The 17,823-nt window shown below is 48.2% G+C and overlaps 1 protein-coding gene across 5 annotated transcripts in view; it reads right to left on the reverse strand.

Annotated features, from left to right (window-relative positions):
• The window catches only part of Asap2 (ArfGAP with SH3 domain, ankyrin repeat and PH domain 2), a 120,358-nt gene extending 104,026 nt beyond the window's left edge, over positions 1 to 16,332 (reverse strand). For all 5 annotated transcript variants that reach the window (XM_010629083.1, XM_019208167.2, XM_019208168.2 and 2 more), the window contains exon 1: positions 16,314 to 16,332. The gene's annotated coding sequence lies outside the window, so the exon portion shown is untranslated. The remainder of the gene's footprint in view (positions 1 to 16,313) is intronic.
• Between the last annotated feature and the right edge of the window lie 1,491 nt (positions 16,333 to 17,823).

Raw genomic sequence — 17,823 nt, forward strand, 5'->3', positions numbered from 1 at the left:
AAAAAAAAAAAAAAAAAAAAAAAAGCCAATTTCCACTAAGCTACCCAACAAGCATATGACAGGAATAACCAAGATTCACACCCTGGACTCAGTTCAGCTAAGAGGTTGACCTTTGGATAAGTGGAGCATAATAAAGCCTAAGAGCGCGGAGAACACATCCTAAAGAGGTTGGGTGGGGGACCCAGGGCCAGAAAATGACAGTTTCCTGAACCCACCAGTTTAGCATCAGATTTTAAACCTAAGAGGCATGGAATCCAGAGTAAAGGCAATCTACTGAGGGCCAGGAACCATTAGCCACACCTGGAAATGGCCCACGTACTTTCCATATGCTGTTTCATTTCACCAATGACTTGGTAACATCCCCAAATTTCAGAATGAGGAACCTGAGGATCAGAGGAGCCTTTAAGTCCAATGTCATATAAGCTAATAAAGAGTAGCACTGGGATTTGAACCCTGGCACATGAACTCCAGTGCCCATTGGTGCTCCTTCCCTTAAACCATGGCATTTTCTAGTACGCCACCAGCAAATCCAGCGCAGCACTCAAATCAAAAAGCTGCGCTACTGATAGGAGCAGCACATGAGGTAATAAGGTCTCAAGGCCAATATCCTATTAGCAGGCAAACTGCTAAACTGATTCACCTCTTGCAAATGAAGACAGCAGACTGTCTGAGACTTCCCCAGCATCCGTGATCAGGGGCTGTTCCAAGACCGTGGTGTGGCCTCCCTAGTGAAGGGCAAGGTGACCTCCTTAATTGAGGGGCAGGGAGTTTATCCCCGTAAGGTTCTAGCTGATGCTGCCCCAGAACCATATCTGTGCAGCTGGTGCCTAAGCACTCATGGGCAGACACACTGCTGTCGGCCAGAGGACATTTCTTCTCAATGAAAAATATTTCTGGACAATTTTCCAAGACTTCCTCCCAGGGTGTTCTAAGAAGAGCCTCTCCTCAGAAGAGTCAGGTTGGGTGGAACAGTTTGGATGCAGGTAAGGATCAAGGGCAACAGGGAGAGAAAAGGCAAGGAAGGTAGGTGCGTGCACTAAGGAAAACTGGACTGAAAACATTTAATGGTGCTCTGGATTCTGGACTCAGGATGAACTCTTACACCTAACAGTGTGATTAAAATCTCACACAAAGCCTGGTGTGGCAGCCCATGTCTGTAATCCCAGCACTCTGGGAAGCTGAGGCAAGACGATCACAAATGCTAGCCAAACTGTGGCAACCTAGTGATTTAACAAGATCCTGTCTCAAAATCTGAAGGAAAAAAAATTCCAAACACTTTACTTGCTCAGTGTAGTCCATGGAAATTAAAAAGTTACATCAAGTCACAACCTCTCTTATTTTAAGTGTCTTTGGGTTTTTAAAAATATATATACTTAAAAATACACAGCTGCCCAAAACCAAGCATATCGGGCAAAGCCAAGACCCCACGCCAGGTGTTCTGCCACCCAACCTAGCACTGCGTCCCCAACCCAGGCCACACCACGCTCCTGTCCCTTTAAATTTAAATAACCATGCCCTCTGGATGCCAATTTCTATGGTTTTATTACATAATCGAATGTAGGGCTCAGCCGGGTGTGGCGGCACACGGCTGTAATCTCAGCATTCTGGGACAGGAAGATCACAAATTCCAGCCCAGCCCGGGCAACTCAGCAAGACTTTGTCTTAAAACAAAACAAAAACAAAATTTTAAAGGCAGGGTGTAGGATGTAGCTCTGTACACAAGCCCTGAGTTCAGTCCCTAGTACTGTCGCCCTCAAAAGAGTGGGGCATCTGCACCCCAACTATCACCACTACTAAAAATTTACTGTAAGCCTGTTATGTTGCAGGCCCTCTCCCCAGCCCTGGAGATCTTCAGGGAAATAGCCTGTTTTTGCACACGTTGTCCAGTGTCATTCTGGTGGCAAGAGAGACGATGACCCACATGATGTGCGGCACATAACAGAGATGACGGGGGCGGAAAGGAGGAGGACACTGCAGCCTGAGGAGCCAGGCACTTCTGCAGGCCTCTTCCCCATGGGACCAGCACCAGGCAGGCCCTCGCTGACTGATGGGACAAATGAACCAGCGGCGCCAGGTGGACAGGGCGTCAGGAAGACAGGCGGTGGCACTTGAGCAACGCACGCACGAGACTTGGAAACCCGAGCGCTGGTTACAGAGGGAGCTGTCATCACTTTGAGAAATGACCAAAAATAAACATATGACTAATCTTTGTTTTTGCAAATGCTCCACGCCCAGCACAGTGAATGGCCCAGAGGAAGCAAAGAACAAATCAACAGGCTGTGCAGGAGGCCCAGCCCACCCTGGGGCCCAAGGTCAGCAACAACAGCTCAGAAAAACACCCTCCTCAGCCAGGCACAGTGGTGCACACCTGTAATCCCAGAGCTCATGAGGCTGAGGCAGGAAGTTCACAGCTAGTCTGAGACCAGTCTGGGCTACACAGTGCATTGAACACCTGCCTGGAATAGATAATGAGACTATTTCAAAAACTGAATAAATAAATAAAATACCCAACACCCTCCTTCAACAGTGCCTGGGCCAGTCTTAGACCAGAAGTGCTGGCATGGACGGAACTTTCTGCTCCCTATATCAGGTCAAGCCCAGTTCCTGATGTCTCTGTGGACAATGCTATTAGAAGGACTGCCGTGTATGAGCACCTACTGTGCACTACCCATGCATCACTCACTGAGGCCTCCCCACGGCCCTACAGGCTGGCCCACAGCCTGACTCCCCCCAGGCCACGCCACCCCAGGGCCCAGAGCACACCCCACACAGGCCTGTCTGACCCTTTCACATCACGGTAGGACTTCAATTAATGCTGACTAAATGCACTACCGTGTCACCCTGTAAAACAAGCAATTTTCCTCTGCAAAAAGGGTAAGTGACCATGACTAGGCCATTGTTTCATGAGGTCTTAGAAAGGATCTAGTGAAAATGTTTGGCCTCCCTGTATAGCACACATCTGTATCAGGCTGTACGTATGCACACACTGAATCCACTGTTTGCTCTCATGTGGGGCAACTGGGACACTGTTCAGGTGAGGCCACTGAGCCCTGTGACACTGTGGCACAATCACCGAGACAGCCCAAGGCAAGGACCGTCCTTTCTGGCCACTGAGGACTCTGGAAGGCTTCCAGTAAGTGTTCTTCAGATCAGCCTGGCCTCTCGAGTTGAGTATGGTGGTTCACAAACTCTGAGAGGAGCTGTGTGTTCTCCTTGGGGCCCCTCACAGCCTAGACCCTCACTCAGAGATTCTGTAGAACCCACTTTGCCAGTGCAAATTAATATCCACTTATCCCTTTAGTAAAGGATTAGGATGTATTCAGGGTTTACATAGTAGTAATTTTTCCACTAATAATGAAAACATCATATAAATACTTCATAAAAACTAACACTCATGCCCACCTTACTTCTCATTTTGGGGAAGGTCAAAATGTGCTGCCCCTATGACCACCTGACTTCCTAAGTACATTTATCCTGTGAGCCCTGGGAGGTACAAAAGCATAAAAAGCAATCAAAGTGCTTGATGGATGAACCCGTGAAAGAGTGAAGGAATGAGCGTACATCAGAGTGACCTGATAAGCTGATTCTGCCTCAGCTTAGCCCAGGTAGAAACAAAACAACCTTCAGTTTCTAAGTGGAAACACCACCTCATTCTCCAGCCCACATCTCCCTGGAAAACACAGTTAAACCTTTGATCATCCATCACCTAGTTCTGGGAAGTATTTTAATTAAATTCAACTGCATGATGCAGATGTTTTTAAGCAAAGTAACATTTTACCAGTTACTTGTCTGATTTAGTTATATTTTCCATGTGAGTTCCCAAACCAGCAGTGATTACGATCTGTGGATAAAAATGTACATCACATGAAATTCACCAGGGCAAAATTTTCCTATTCTTAGAAACTGAAGTACAAACCTTTGTGAATCCACGTGCCTTGCAAGAATCCTGAAAGCCATCACCCAGGGCGGCCCAAACTAAAGAAAGCACACAAAGCCACTTACGCATCTTTATTTTTTTTAAACAAAACTTAGTTGTATTGTTTGTCATGGACTCCTACATTCACACAGGAGCCGATGCACACAAAGATCTTATTCCTCTCTATATATCAGTCTACCTGACAATCATCACATAATCAAAACTTACCCTTCCCAGCATCATGCTTCCCAGAGAGGGTAACTTTCCTACATTAGAGAAAAAAGTTGGAGCAGAAGATACAGAAAGGTAGTAAAACAGTGATCAGCTGTAGGTTTTCCCGGTGTCTCTTCTATATCAAAGCTAGACACAGGCTTTCAGATCACACTTCTAACAGTGACCTACCAGCCATTCTCCCCACAGCTTTGGAACAAGGACTCAAAACAGAATCGTGCTGTCCCAACACAAGTCATTCCTTACAGCCATGTTGAAGAGTGTCGAGTGCCCATGGCCAATGAGCAGAACACACTGCAGAGGGGTGCTGGGTGCATTCTCAGCGTGTAGCACTCAGGTCCCAAGATGTAACTCAAGAAGCACATTGCCAGAGGACACTGCATACCTCAGCGTGCTTATTCAACAAACCATCACCAGGTGCACGCACACACGCACGACTTCTGTGAAGTACACATCAGACCTTCATCTCCTCTGTTCGCATAAGGAAGTGAGAGCTATAAGCAGCTAAGCACCTGGTCCACCAGCGCAGAGCAGGAAGCAGTACAATCAGGCTGGAAACTCCCAAGGGCCCATCGGCTAATACAGCAAACCATGTGGACCCTAACATTGCGGCCAGGAATCCCTGTCTGCCAAGCCCTCAGGCCTGTTTCTGCCTGTGTTTTCGTGGCGTGCCTGGCAAATAGTAGTTACTTACTACTAGTAGTACATAGTAGTTACTTGTATGTGTTGGCTGAGTTGAAAATGCATAGATCTGCAATGGGAAGACTACAGTACACTTTTGTTGGCATGAGCATTAACTTAAAATCAACTGAATTTATTTTCGTGTAGGGATGTATGAAGACTTGACTCCAACTATACATAACACCATCGCTTCCCACACCAAGTGGTGGCAGGACACCAGAGAATCAATGTTTCACATGCATCACAGCTCAACCAAAATTCTGCACCATCACTGCTTAACGTCCCTGAAGTATCTTCTTGGACATAGCTGAATTAATTAAGAATGAAGACTGATGCAGGGATGTAGCTCAGTGACACTGTGCCTGCCTCGAAAGTTCAGGTCCTGAGTTTGAACCCTGGTACCAAAAAAAAAGAAAGAAAAGAAAAGAAAGAAAGAGAGAGGGAGGGAGGGAAAGGAAAAGAAGAAGACTGATATCCTAAAAGATAAACATGGGAGCTCAGAATATTCTGCTTTTGGAACGCTCATCCTGATATTCAGATAAATCTGTGAAAGTCTTGTCCACACTGTCCTAAGAAATTGTCTGCTTTTCCCCAACTGATTCAGTTCCTTTCCAGAAACTTCCAACAACAGTATGACAGAGAAAAACACAGAGGACCTGCTTCTCACCAGCTCTGAGGTCTTGGGAAATTTACTTAGCTTCTATCAAAATCTTCTATAAAAATGAGGATGTACTTCTTGAAAAGTTCTGGTGTCACTTCTATGAGGCAAAATAGTAGGCTCCGTTTATGTGGACACCACATTTTAAGGGAACTGGAATCTGCTTCTCTTACATCTTAAGAAGCAGTATCACAATATCCTCATTTGTAAAATAAAGGAAACGGTAACTACACCTAAGGGTTGTATGGGAATTGGTCAGGTCAGACATGCAATCTGACATATAATGAAGGTTACAGATGGGTTGATTATTTATCACCCCCCCCAATTTCACTTTATCCAGGATACAATGAAAGTACAATGAGTACGATGTCAACTGTTAAAATAAAACAGATGAGACCTACAAGTAAGTACTTGCATGCAGGTGCTGCTTCTGAATGTATACTATACCCGAAGAGCAGACAGCTAACCCCTACAATTTCTGATGACACAAAAATCTGAGCCTACCCAACACATCAGGCTTCCAGGGCCAGTAAGAATCATGGCCTTCAGAATGTAATGTAATTCACCACACTAACAAGCTAAAAAGGGAAAACCATATGGTCATCTCAGTTGGTGCAGAAAAAGCATCTGAAGAAATCAAACACCCATTCATGACAAAACACAGTGAAGTAGCAACAGAAGGGTACCTGCTACAGGGCACCCACGGAACCAGGGCAGCTCACACAGGTAAGCAGTGAAGACTGATGGGAAACAAGGCAGGGCAGCCCTGTCCACACTGCCCCAGGCTCCTGGCCAGGTCCCAGAGGATGAAGGACAGCAAGAGACAGAGAGAAATACAAACAGACCGGGAGGGAAAGAGTCAAACTTGGTGTGTCTGGAGAGGACAGGGTCATGAATGTGGAAAATGCTAAGCAATCTACAAAAAGCTTCAGAAACCACCAATGAGTCAGACCAGCGGGTGGGGGCATTTTGGGGTGATTATGTGGTGACTGCATTACCATACAGTTCTCAGAGCTTATCAAAGGAGACTCCAAAAACCAGAGAATTTGACTGTCTATAAACTGTACCACAATAAAGCCGCCCAAGGAAGAAAAGAAACGCCCTAACATTCCTCTGCCAGCAGGGCATACCTGACCGACTTTGAATTCGTACCTGCAATATGTCAGGATCCCCACCCTAGGGGAGAGCTGGAAATACAAAAAGGTCCTCAGGAAAGATATTTTTTAATAACATAAGGAAGGAAACAGGGTCCATGGGGGGCTGAGTGACCATGATTGGGACTGCTCTGCATACTGTACAGGCTGTGGGAGAAATGAAGGAGATATGTTTAGAAACCCCAAGAAGGTTAAAACTGAGGCTGCCAAATATGAAAGGGTTCCCTTGTGCTACAAATGAGGAAACTGAGGCCCCAGAGAGGAAGTGGCTTGCCCAAGTTAAGTTATAAATTTTGACTGAAGACCAGAAAGGGATGAGTTTTTCAAAACGGGAAAAATACCAAGCAGCAGTACACAACTGAATGCGGGATTTCCATGCATGAGTAGTAAGTGGGCCCACGTGGGAGAGAGCGAAGGAGCCTGCCTAGGAAGTGCCCAACAGAGCTATGGCTCCTCCTACATTGAGCTGCTCACACTGAGGAAGGGAAAAGTACAGCACACACGAGTCATCCTGCCCACAGACCCACATACCTCACCGGTGACACCATTACCACGCGTGCCCCACTTCTACCCAGGTGGGTAGCTGTAGGACTCCACCTGCAGATCTACCTGGATGAGAAGACACCACCATCTCCTTGTCTTTCTCAAAGTAACCACTGGGTCAATCAAAGCAAGAAACCTGAGAACCAACTGTCAAAGCCCTGGACCACATCATACAGGAAACCTAGTCTCTCTGCTTCCAACCAGGTAACTGAGAGACCAAGTGATGGTGCAGAGATTCCATAGAGTAAGCAGCAGAATCATCCTAATCTCTGCAAAGCAGCAAGTGTGTGTTCAAATCAGATTCACAGTACAAAGGAGAAATGTCCTAATCTCAGCTCCTAGAGTTATCTCCCTGTTCAAACTTCTCCATTTTTCCCTTACTTTTGAAAAGCAAAAGTCCAAAAGCAATATTACCAACAAAGTAATCACAAAATGGGGATTTTTCACCCTCTATTTTAAATCTCCTACCCACGGAAACCAGAAACAGAATTTTCCTGGATTCCCACCCCTTCCTCTGCCCCCACTGCTAAAAGGTCAGATTGGTCTGACCTGTCCCTCCTGCTTGCTTCTCCATCTCATCTGCTGATGCAGAAGCCTCTGAGCAGATCACTCAGCCACCCATCCCCACCTCCTCCTGGGCCTCCAACCCCGGGCCGGCAGAGCTCTTTCTGACACTTTGGTCCTCTGGTCCTATTTATTTGGAGGCCCTCCACAGCTCCCCATCACCAAACAAATAAAGCCTAAACTTATCAGCTTAAGGCAGAACATTAATCAAGAAATAAACCAGAAGCAGTCAGCATACTCTGAGAAGAAAATAAACCTTTCCCCTTCCACAGAAAAAAGTAAAGAAAAATGGAGGAGGAAAGGACTTTAACTGTGACAGAAATTAACTGTAGCTCCGATCTTAAGGCAGGGTGTGTATCTCTCTCTCACACACACACACACACACACACACACACACACACACACACAAGAATGGAGGTAAGGGTTGGTTTTCAACTTTTAAAGTGCTATGAACCTTTACTTCTCCAGTATATCCTTTTACTAAACATTGAATTAACAATTTTTTTAAAAGTTTCAGTAATACACTGAAACTTGCTGGGCGTGGTGGCTCATGCCTGTAATCCCAGCACTCAGGAGGCTGAGGCAGGAGGATCACTGTGAGTTTGAGACCAACCTGGGCTACATAGTGAGTTCCAGGTCAATCTCAACTGCATAGTGAGACCCTGTCTCAAAAAACCAACAACAAAAAATTTATATAAAACCAAAGTCTCCCTTCAACTCTGCCTACTCCCTAGTATCATCTTACTCTTCTACAGACAAACTTCTTGGGGATCGAACTGGGGTCCTTGCACTTGCAAGGCAGGCGGCGGAACCGCTGAGCTCAATCCCCGGCCCCTATATAGATAATTATTATAAAAGTAAATTAAATTTAAGCTATTTATATTAGTAGTAAGGCAGTTTTAACACTAAAGTAAATCCCAAAACATACCCCCCAAAAAGAGTACATTTGGCTTTGCTACCACATAAGGTTAAAAGGCAGAAAAAATGTAACACAGGCAGAAAAAAGCATGTAGGAAGTCTAATAAGAGAGTCAGCATTTTAATACAGCTGGTTGAAGACCTCCAGGGACTTAAAATATCCCAGTAGCCTGAAATCCTAATTTCTACTTCCTGGCACTTTATTTCCTATAAGCTTCACCTTACAAAAATTCCCAAATCATCTTCATCCTACCCAACTTGAAAAGACCTAACCTTTTCCCCAGGGACCTGGGCCCAGGACCAGTTAGGATGCAAAGGATGCTCCTAGCCCCCTGGCCACCCTCCCAGCCCGCCAGCCTCCCAGCCCGGGGCTTTCCAATGGCAGGACGAATGAGAGGTGGTGGCAAGATCACTCTAGCACACAGTTCCTGTGTAGCTCCGGATGTTCAGCAGCTTCCCAGGCCTCCACACACTAAATGCCAACAGCACCCTTCCCCTAGCCGTGACAGGCACACATGTCTCCAGTCCGCGCCGGGTGCCGGAAGTCCCCATGAGGCACACTGCCTGCCCACTTCACTGCCCTCACCAGCCAGAGGCAGGTACCACCACCACACACTCCCCAAGCCAGTTCTCCAGGTCCCACTGCCATGACTGGCACCTTTGGGCTCAGAGCAACTGGCACCTTTGGGCTCAGAGCATCTGACGAAACTACCTAACTTCTTCTTTGGTGTCCTTGTCACAGCCTGTTGAGCCATGCTGGCCACCCTGACACCCAGGGGGCCCACACCACAGCGGCTGGCCACCAGCTCCTCCCCAGTGACCTGTCTAAACACACCACTGCCTCCCCTGCCTGTGCTCCTGGCTCCCCGTCCTCCTCACTCCCTCCCTTTCTCCCCTTCTGTGACGGCACTGCTCCCTCTACACCCTAATGTTCAGAGTTCCCACTCAATCCGCCAAGGGCCTCTGCCAGCACAAGCAATGCACAGCCTCAGGGAGAGAGAAATAACAGCAAGCCATGGGCTAAATCAAAGCCGACCCAGGACCGAGCTGTCCTCTGCCGTCTATCCCAGTGGCAAAGACATCCTGGCTGCTTTTCCCAGGGGAGGCTCAGAAAGCAACTCTGCCCGGGGCACCAGGCTCCTGCGCCACCAACACCACCCTGGTCCACTGAGCCACCTGCATGGTTCAGAAGGTCATCTCAGCAGGTCCAACTCCAGGCCCCATCTCTAATGTAATTCACCCAGTCATCAGTCACTCTGGCTGCACACAAATCCCTGCCTGCAGCCCAAGAGGAAAATTCCAGCAGGCCTATGTCAGATCAAGGCAGTGAGCTTGCAAACGCAGGCACCCAGCTCACTCTGGAGCAGGCAGAAAAGCGGGAGAGCAGTCGGCTTATCACGCCCAGGAAACTTCACACTGCTCTGAAATTCCTCTCAACACTTCCCCAAACAGGATGTGTTCAATCAGTGAGTCATGAAAAATAGGGTATTTCTAGAAATCCACTGGAAGGAAGATGTGGGAGAGAATTTCTAAAGCTAGAGAACACAAAGACAAGATGCAAAGCTAATTACGAATCACAGGCCAGAAGTGGGCTGCTGACCGAGGCCTCTGGGAAAGGCCCCACAGCTGTCTGCCAGCCGTAGCCTAGACCACCACCCGTTCGACTCAACAGGCCAAACAGACCCCTCCTCCTGCACCTCAGCTCCCTGATCCAGTCAGGTAAACTCTGCACAGCCCAGAGCTGGACGCACCCAACAACAGAGAGCACCTGCTTCATCCATGCCTCCCCAGCTGGCTGCTGGGTGCCTCAGCAGCAGTGAGGGCCCCTCCTTCAAACTTCTCTCCTCACTGTCATCATTGTCCCTGGAAGGCCACCTCCCCCCTGTGACCAGACAGCAGCGGCAGGTAAAGAGGCACCCTCCCCATTGGACAGGGCACAGGCCAGCTCTTCCCCAGGTTTTTCCACACTACATTTGGTGGGTATGTGTCCTGGGGGAATAGAGCCCAGAGGCCACTCTACCCCTGAGCTACATTCCCAACTTTTTCTTTTTATACTTTGAGACAAAGTCTCCTGTCTTGTCTCCAGGCAGCCTGGTTACTGTTGCTCTCTCACTCCTTAGGAAGCTGAGAAGGGATAGGGCCAGCAGGAAGTATGAACTGTAATGGCTAGGGGGTGGAACTTCAACTCCACAGCCTGCGCCCAGGGATCTGTCTCACTCGCTCCTCTCCAAACGCAGGTGTGATGAAAGTACCAGACCACAGGCTGCTTAATGCATTAAATGCACTTAACATTTGTTGAGCACTTAATGCCTGGCACACAATAAGTGCAACACAAGCATTTATTAAATAAAAGCAAATCGACAAGCATATTTGCCCAGGGCCACTCGGGCTGCAGCTGGCGAAGCCAGTGTTTAAAACCAGTCCAGCTGGCTTCAAGGCAGACAGATGTTTAAACCACTGCAGGGCTAAGGCAGAGCACAAGCTTCACAGGAAACCGGCTGTCCTGACCCTCCCTGCATTTCCCACTCAGCATACTGGTCCCAGGCCATAGTACATGCGTTTTGAACATTACTCAAGAGCACAATCTGAAGAATTTATTAAAAAATGTTTCTGGAAAGACATCACAGACACTAAAGGGCTCCTGGGGCCTACAGAGATACAGGCACAAAGAGCATCAAAGCCTCTCGTTGAGGTAATCCTGTGATCTGGACTTTACAGGCCTTCACACTGACAAAAACAGGTTTCCACAAGACAATCTAGGAACAGGAAAATGGGTGGCAGAGAAGGTGCTAGTGACAGCTTCTCTGCTCCCACTATCTGATAGACTCTTCAGAGCGCCAACATAATACCAGCCTCCATTATGATTGTCACAGGATGTCGATTGCTATCACCAAGCCACCAGCCAGGGTGACCCTCCCCGCCCTTTGCCCTCCTGGACAATGGCCGGATGAGTCAGATCATTTAAAGCACTATCTCAGAATCTCTCTAATGACGAACTGCCTGGGCCTGACTCAGTAAAAGGAATGAGGAGCAGAGACTGGCCGCACTCTGGAGATGAGAAGACTCCACCAAAGCTGCAGCTGTAGACACATCCATCTAAAGTTCTATCTTCTCTCCCTTCTGCAGAAGGTGAGACCCAGTCCTACTTTCTGAAGCATCTACACTCTGTAATTCAGCTTTCAAATTGTAATTGTATAAGAATCAAGTCCCTGCAGCCAGAAAACAAGCTTTCAAGGAACTTATAAAGCCACAGCTCCCAGGAACGCAGTGCTTCCTTCTCTGCCATCACAGCTGTATTTGCAGGACACTTTTACACACCTGATGAACCCTCTCCGGGTGTGTGTGATGCACCAGCACAGAGCAGCGTGCCAGAGAAACCTCATTAAATGTGATCGAGGCCGCGCTCCTGTGAAGCTATGATCTCACAGGGTGGAGGAGAGACTGAAAAGAAAAATGGAACAAGGAAACAATGTAACAGGTGAGGAGTAGTGAGGGTTATCAAGGAAGCCCGGGCAGGAGCTGGCCAGGGGAAGCCTCACTGGCCAGGTGGGAAGGGAGGGTCTCAGAGGGAAGAGGGAGAGTCAGGCAGATGACCAGGGGTAAGAAGATGGCCCCGGTCAGCTGGGGCCCAGGGGGAGGTGAGCGCCGCAGAGCTGTGGGTCAGAGTCGGCTCACTATCAAGGACAGAAAGGCCACCAGTGAGTCTTAAATTCAACATTGAGGGTTAAATCTCTGAGTACAGAGGAGTCACTCTGACTATGGATGCATAATTCAGCTGATAAATGACAAGGGGTAGAAGAACACTGTAGGAATGGAGAAAAAGGAACCCGTGGAGAGTCCAAAGCAGCAGAATAAACTGGGTGTGGTAGCAGGACTCTAATCTCAGCTAATCCAGAGGTCATGGCGGGAGGATCACAAGTTTGAGGCCAGCCTGGGCTGGCAATGTAGCTGAGTGATAGAGCTCTTGGCTAGTGCAAGACCCTACATCTGTTCCCCTGGGATAGAGAGAAAGAAGGCAGGGAGAAATGGAGAGAAGACAGACGGGGGAAAATCCACAGAAGGAGAGAAGCAACAGGAAGCAAACCATGTGATTACAGATGCCATTTTCCAAAGGGTCCTGGCCAGGAATGTGTTGGGGAACAGCTCAGACAGGGCTGCAGAAGCCCTCAATTCCTCCTTGCTGCAGGAAAGGCACTACATCTTCAAACATCACCAGAGAGGCTGAAGTGAGCAAGAAGTCTCCAACAGGAAGGAGGGAAGGGCCTGGTGGTTCCAGCAGCAGGATGGGCACAGGGACACCCGCAGGCCAGGAAATGGGCAAGCCAGAACGCAGCCTCCTGACAGTGTGCACAGAGGGCAGGTGGCAGCTAGTTCACACAGGGAACCAGCGCAGGTGGTTAGGGACCACGTCACAACACAAAGCCAAGCCTGTTCAGTGTAAGCTGTCACCACAACAAAGTGAGATGTAAGCTGACAGAGCACTAGAGTAGGTCCCTCTTGCCTGAGCTCAAAGGAAGAAGGCAGAGGCTGAAATCCTAGGGAGGAGCCGAAGGAAACTGTCACCTGCTCCCCTGGAGGTAAGGAGTCCTGGCTACAGAGGGAGGAGGGACAGTCACCCAGCACCCCCTTTAGCAGAGAGAAGAGCCCAACCACTGCCTTTTCCTCCCTGCCATCCCACTGGCAGGAGGAGGAAATTCCACTGGCACAAGAAGAAATAGGAAGGAAGCAGCTGAGGGAAAGTGACCAACCCAGAACCACAAACAGCCAGATGAGCACCACACCACCATCTCCCCGCCAGAAGGAAGAGGGGCTTGTGCAGCCAGGCAGCAGGAGCAAGCCGAGGGCCCCCTTGTACCCCACACGCCAGGTGGCACCACCCGCCCTAGCTGATGTGCAGCGTGAACCAGCTCTGCTGCAGGGACACCACTGTCCCGACAGCCCCTCGTGATCAGACTTGCAGGCAGTTCCTAACAACCTCCCCCGAGGGAAGTGAGCTTCCCCTACCTTCCCGCATCTGCAGGTAGCACAGGAGCTGTGGAGACTATATTTAGCATCTCGATTCTCAGCAGCAGGGCGGACCAGGTTCCGAAGCTGCTCCACTCACTTCCCCCACCCCTCCTCCCTCAGGAGGCTGAGCCTCCAGGTAAAGCTGCTTGTAAAGCAGCGACTGCCTCTGTGGGTCGGTCACAGTGAGGGCTTTTTCTGCAGGTGCTAGAGCCCCCACTCCCAGACCCTGGGCCCAGGCTGTGGTTCTTGGAAGATTAAACTCACCCACCTGGATCTCCAGCCCTACTGGGTCCCTGCCAGACCCAGAGCAAAGAAGCCCTGTTCACTCTAGCAGATTAGGACCGAATTCTTGTTGTCATAGCAACTGCTGCTGTATCTGTAATTGCTTGTTTGTGTGTCTGTTTACGCTGAAACTGTGAACTCCCAGGAATTCAGTGCCCTACTCACAACAGTAAACGCTCCAACCTCCATGCTGAAGAGGACAGGCAGACCTTCAATGGAGGGCAAACAATGCAATCATCCCACAACTCTGTGCAGCCCACACCAGGGTTCCTCCAGCTTTCAGGGCAAGGCTAGGACACCTCATCCCCATACCACACACATTCTATACAAGCCCACACCGACAACCAGCAAAGCTTTGGTACTCGGCCCGTGGATCCCAGCAGGAGAACATGGGGACCCAGACCTCCAGGGTTCGTGCCCGCCCTAGAAGGCGCTCTTGTCCATCACTCACTCCACACATATCGACCAAGGTCTGCACAGGCCGTGCCAGGCTGCCCAGAGCCCACTCACTCACCCTTCCACACGGAACCATGCAGCATTTGCTCCAGAAGATGCCTCTGGTAAAAACGGCCACCTCTGGTGCTGCAGCCCAGAAGGACTTTCAGAGCCCTGGCAATGTCATAGAAACTCAGCAGGAAACAGAATTCCCAATGCACATCACCCCTGTTACAATAAAACTAGTTTCAGTTATGACACACTAGTTAGGAAGAGTATGGTTCATCATCTCACTGTCGAGTAAGACACAAATTTACATATATTAGGGATTAATCAATAGAAATAATTAGTAGGTAGGTGTGCCAGGTCACATACACATCCTGTCATCCCTGAGTCTGAGAAAACCATGTTCTACTGGCACCACCATCATTTCTCGCTTGGGTGATGGCCAGATGGAAAGAGACCGCTCATTTGTACATCACAGATGAACTCCTGTCGAGCGTAACACAAACACATTGTCTATCAGCCCTAAACTGGTTCACTCCCCCTGCAGCCATCCAACTGTCCTTCCCCTAAAGACAGACCAGAACCAAGTCCCAAACACAGCAAGCAAAGGAGGGAGGAGAAATGGGGACTGCAATGACAGAATCGAGGACTGGGCATCGCTGAGCTATCGTCCAAATCCCTTTCTCTTCTCAAGAATAACACCAAGTGCGTGGGCAGGAAAGAGGAACAGAAATGTGCACTGAGACTAGAATACTCACTGTGACAGATGACATGAACATATTTTTATTACAGAAACAAGACAGGAGTGAGTCGCTCAAAAGGATTCCCAAGATAAATAATTCAAGGGTTATATGGCTAACGAATACCTCTTTGTCAATCACGTGTCATGAATTAATCTCAGAAGAACACTCTGGATGGAGTTTCTAAAACCTGGTATTAAAAGATTCACCCTGTTGCTTTTAGCTGAGAATTACTCATCTGGACTGTTTGTTATCTGGACTGTTCTCTCCAATCTTGCTACTATCTGCTTAGTATGAATACGCAGCATCTCTTCCCGCAGCAGCTAACGCCAGAAATATTAATAGCAACCAGTACTCCTACTCTCTTCTGACGTAACGTGTGAATATTTCTGTTATCTGTCCTCTGCAGATTTTTCTACAGACCATCACACAAAGCAAGCAAGGCACATACAACATGTGGACTTCCTTGTCAAATACAGGGACACACAGTGTGTACAAACAAACAACGAGGGAATGCACACATACTGACAAGCCCCAGGCACACGCAGTTTTTCAGACGTGATAAAATGATTACAAAGAAATCACTGGTCCTGAGAAACAGAGATCATTCACTGCACATGAGCTTTAAGACAGTGACTCAACTCTCAAGGCCAACACAACTCCATATCTTACTTTATAAAGCCACTAAGCCTCCATGAGGCAGCTGTCTTTGTGTTTTGAAAATAGGGGCATGTATATAAAAAGAGGAGCTTTTAAAAAAAAAGGCTTATTAAAAAAAAAGAAAGAAAAATGAGCTCCTGTTCTTAGGAGTTTGCAGCCAGTTTCAGGAAACATGAACACAAGCACAGGAAGCAGGGCCACAGAGAGAAATAGGAGGCTGGCTCTGAACAACAACCAGGGAGGGAGAGAAGGAGGGAGGTCTTAACAAACGAATCACCACAAGACCACCAACCCCAGGTGATGGCCGCAAAACAAGAGATGGGTCTGACAACACAGACACCACATACCACCCTGGCTGCACGCCCTTCCTAACTCCTCAGACTGCACACTGCCACTCCCTGCTGGCCCCTGCCTCTGGCCCTTCTCCCCTACTCTGTTCTCCACCCCAGCCCCACAGCACACTCGGCTCCATTTAGCCCAGCTCCATTCAGGCCACCCAAGCCACTGCCCTGTACTCACCAGTGACCTCAAGACACAAAAGCGAGACAGAGAGGCAAAGGTAAAGATACTGGGCTCCACATCATGTAAATCTCAAAGAAGAAAAGGCTGCTCCCACACGTGTTTGTGTCACGAGTGCCTGGTCACTGCGGCAGGCCGATGTTTCCACAGGGCCATGTGACACACAGGCCAACAGACCCATTACAGTCTAAATATTCTGTCCCAGGGAGACTCTGGCTCTCTGTCTCCTTCAACCCAGTATGCTAACCCAGAGCAGAAACAACATTTTCCCATAAAGGGCCAGGTGGTAAATGTTTCAGACTTTGTAGGCCATGCAGACCCATCTCCACCGCATATTTCTTGGGCTTTGCTTTTGTTTTTTTCCCCCACAACCCTTAAAAATCGTAAGTACCATTTTCAGCTTAAATTTTTCACATTCTAAAACATACACCTCAACTCAAACTAGTTCTCCCAAATCCTCCTTAGATGAGATTCCCACAGAGGAAAGCCAAGACCACACCCCAGCACAGAAGGAATGCTAGAGCTGTGTGGGTGCCACCATGCTCTGTAGCTGTGGGTGGGTGAGGGATGGACCATCAGATGGACGGACAGAAAGGTCACACAAATAGGCAAAGAGAAGTCACCGAAAGAATTCAGAGAAGTTGTGCAAGGTGGTGCACTTATAATCCCAGCCCTCAGTAGAGCTCATCAAGAGTTTAAGGCCAGCCTGAACTACACAGAAAGACCATCGTTAAAAAAAAACTTCACGTCTGTAATCCCAGCACTCGGGAGGCTGAGGCAGGAGGATCGCTGTGAGTTCGAGACCAGCCTGGGCTACATAGTGAGTTCCAGGTCAGTCTCAGCTACACAGGAAGACCCTGTCTCAAAAAACAAACAACAACAACAAAATTCAGAGAATAAAATGGTTCTGATGGATGGGGAATATTAGGGAAGGTTTATAGGAGAAGACATAAGATCAATATATCTTCCAATGAAGAAATTAGGTATTAATTGGAATGCTTTATAGAGCAGAGACTTCAATAATTTTTTAAAAGATCTTCCTTCTTTTCTAATTGTTTCAAAGGATGACATGACAACCTTGATTCTGCCAACCAAAATGAGTTTATTTCCAAACAAGCAGCAAGCCTTTTAAATTAAAGTCATGGGCTGGGGATGTAGCTCAGTGGTGCCACACCTGCCTGGCAAGTGCAAGGTCCCGAGTTCGATTCCCAGTACTGGAAAAAAAGTCAAGCCAGATGTAGTGGAGCACGCCTGTCATCCTAGCACTTGGGAGGCTGACGCAGGAGGATTGCCATGATTTCAAGGCCAGCCTGGCCTAGTGAATTCAAGGCCAGTTTGAACTACACAGTAAGACCCTGTGTCTATCCCCAAAACAAGAAGAGAAAATAAAGAAGTGAAGCAATCACAAAATCAAGACTACCTGGCCCTGGACATTCAACAAACATTCTCTGAGGACCATGCTATGCACTGTGCGGATTCACAGAAGAGTACAACTTAGTTCTTACCCTGG

Source organism: Fukomys damarensis, unplaced genomic scaffold (assembly GCF_012274545.1).
Source record: "Fukomys damarensis isolate Sample0158 unplaced genomic scaffold, DMR_v1.0_HiC HiC_scaffold_25, whole genome shotgun sequence".
Lineage (NCBI taxonomy): Eukaryota > Metazoa > Chordata > Mammalia > Rodentia > Bathyergidae > Fukomys > Fukomys damarensis.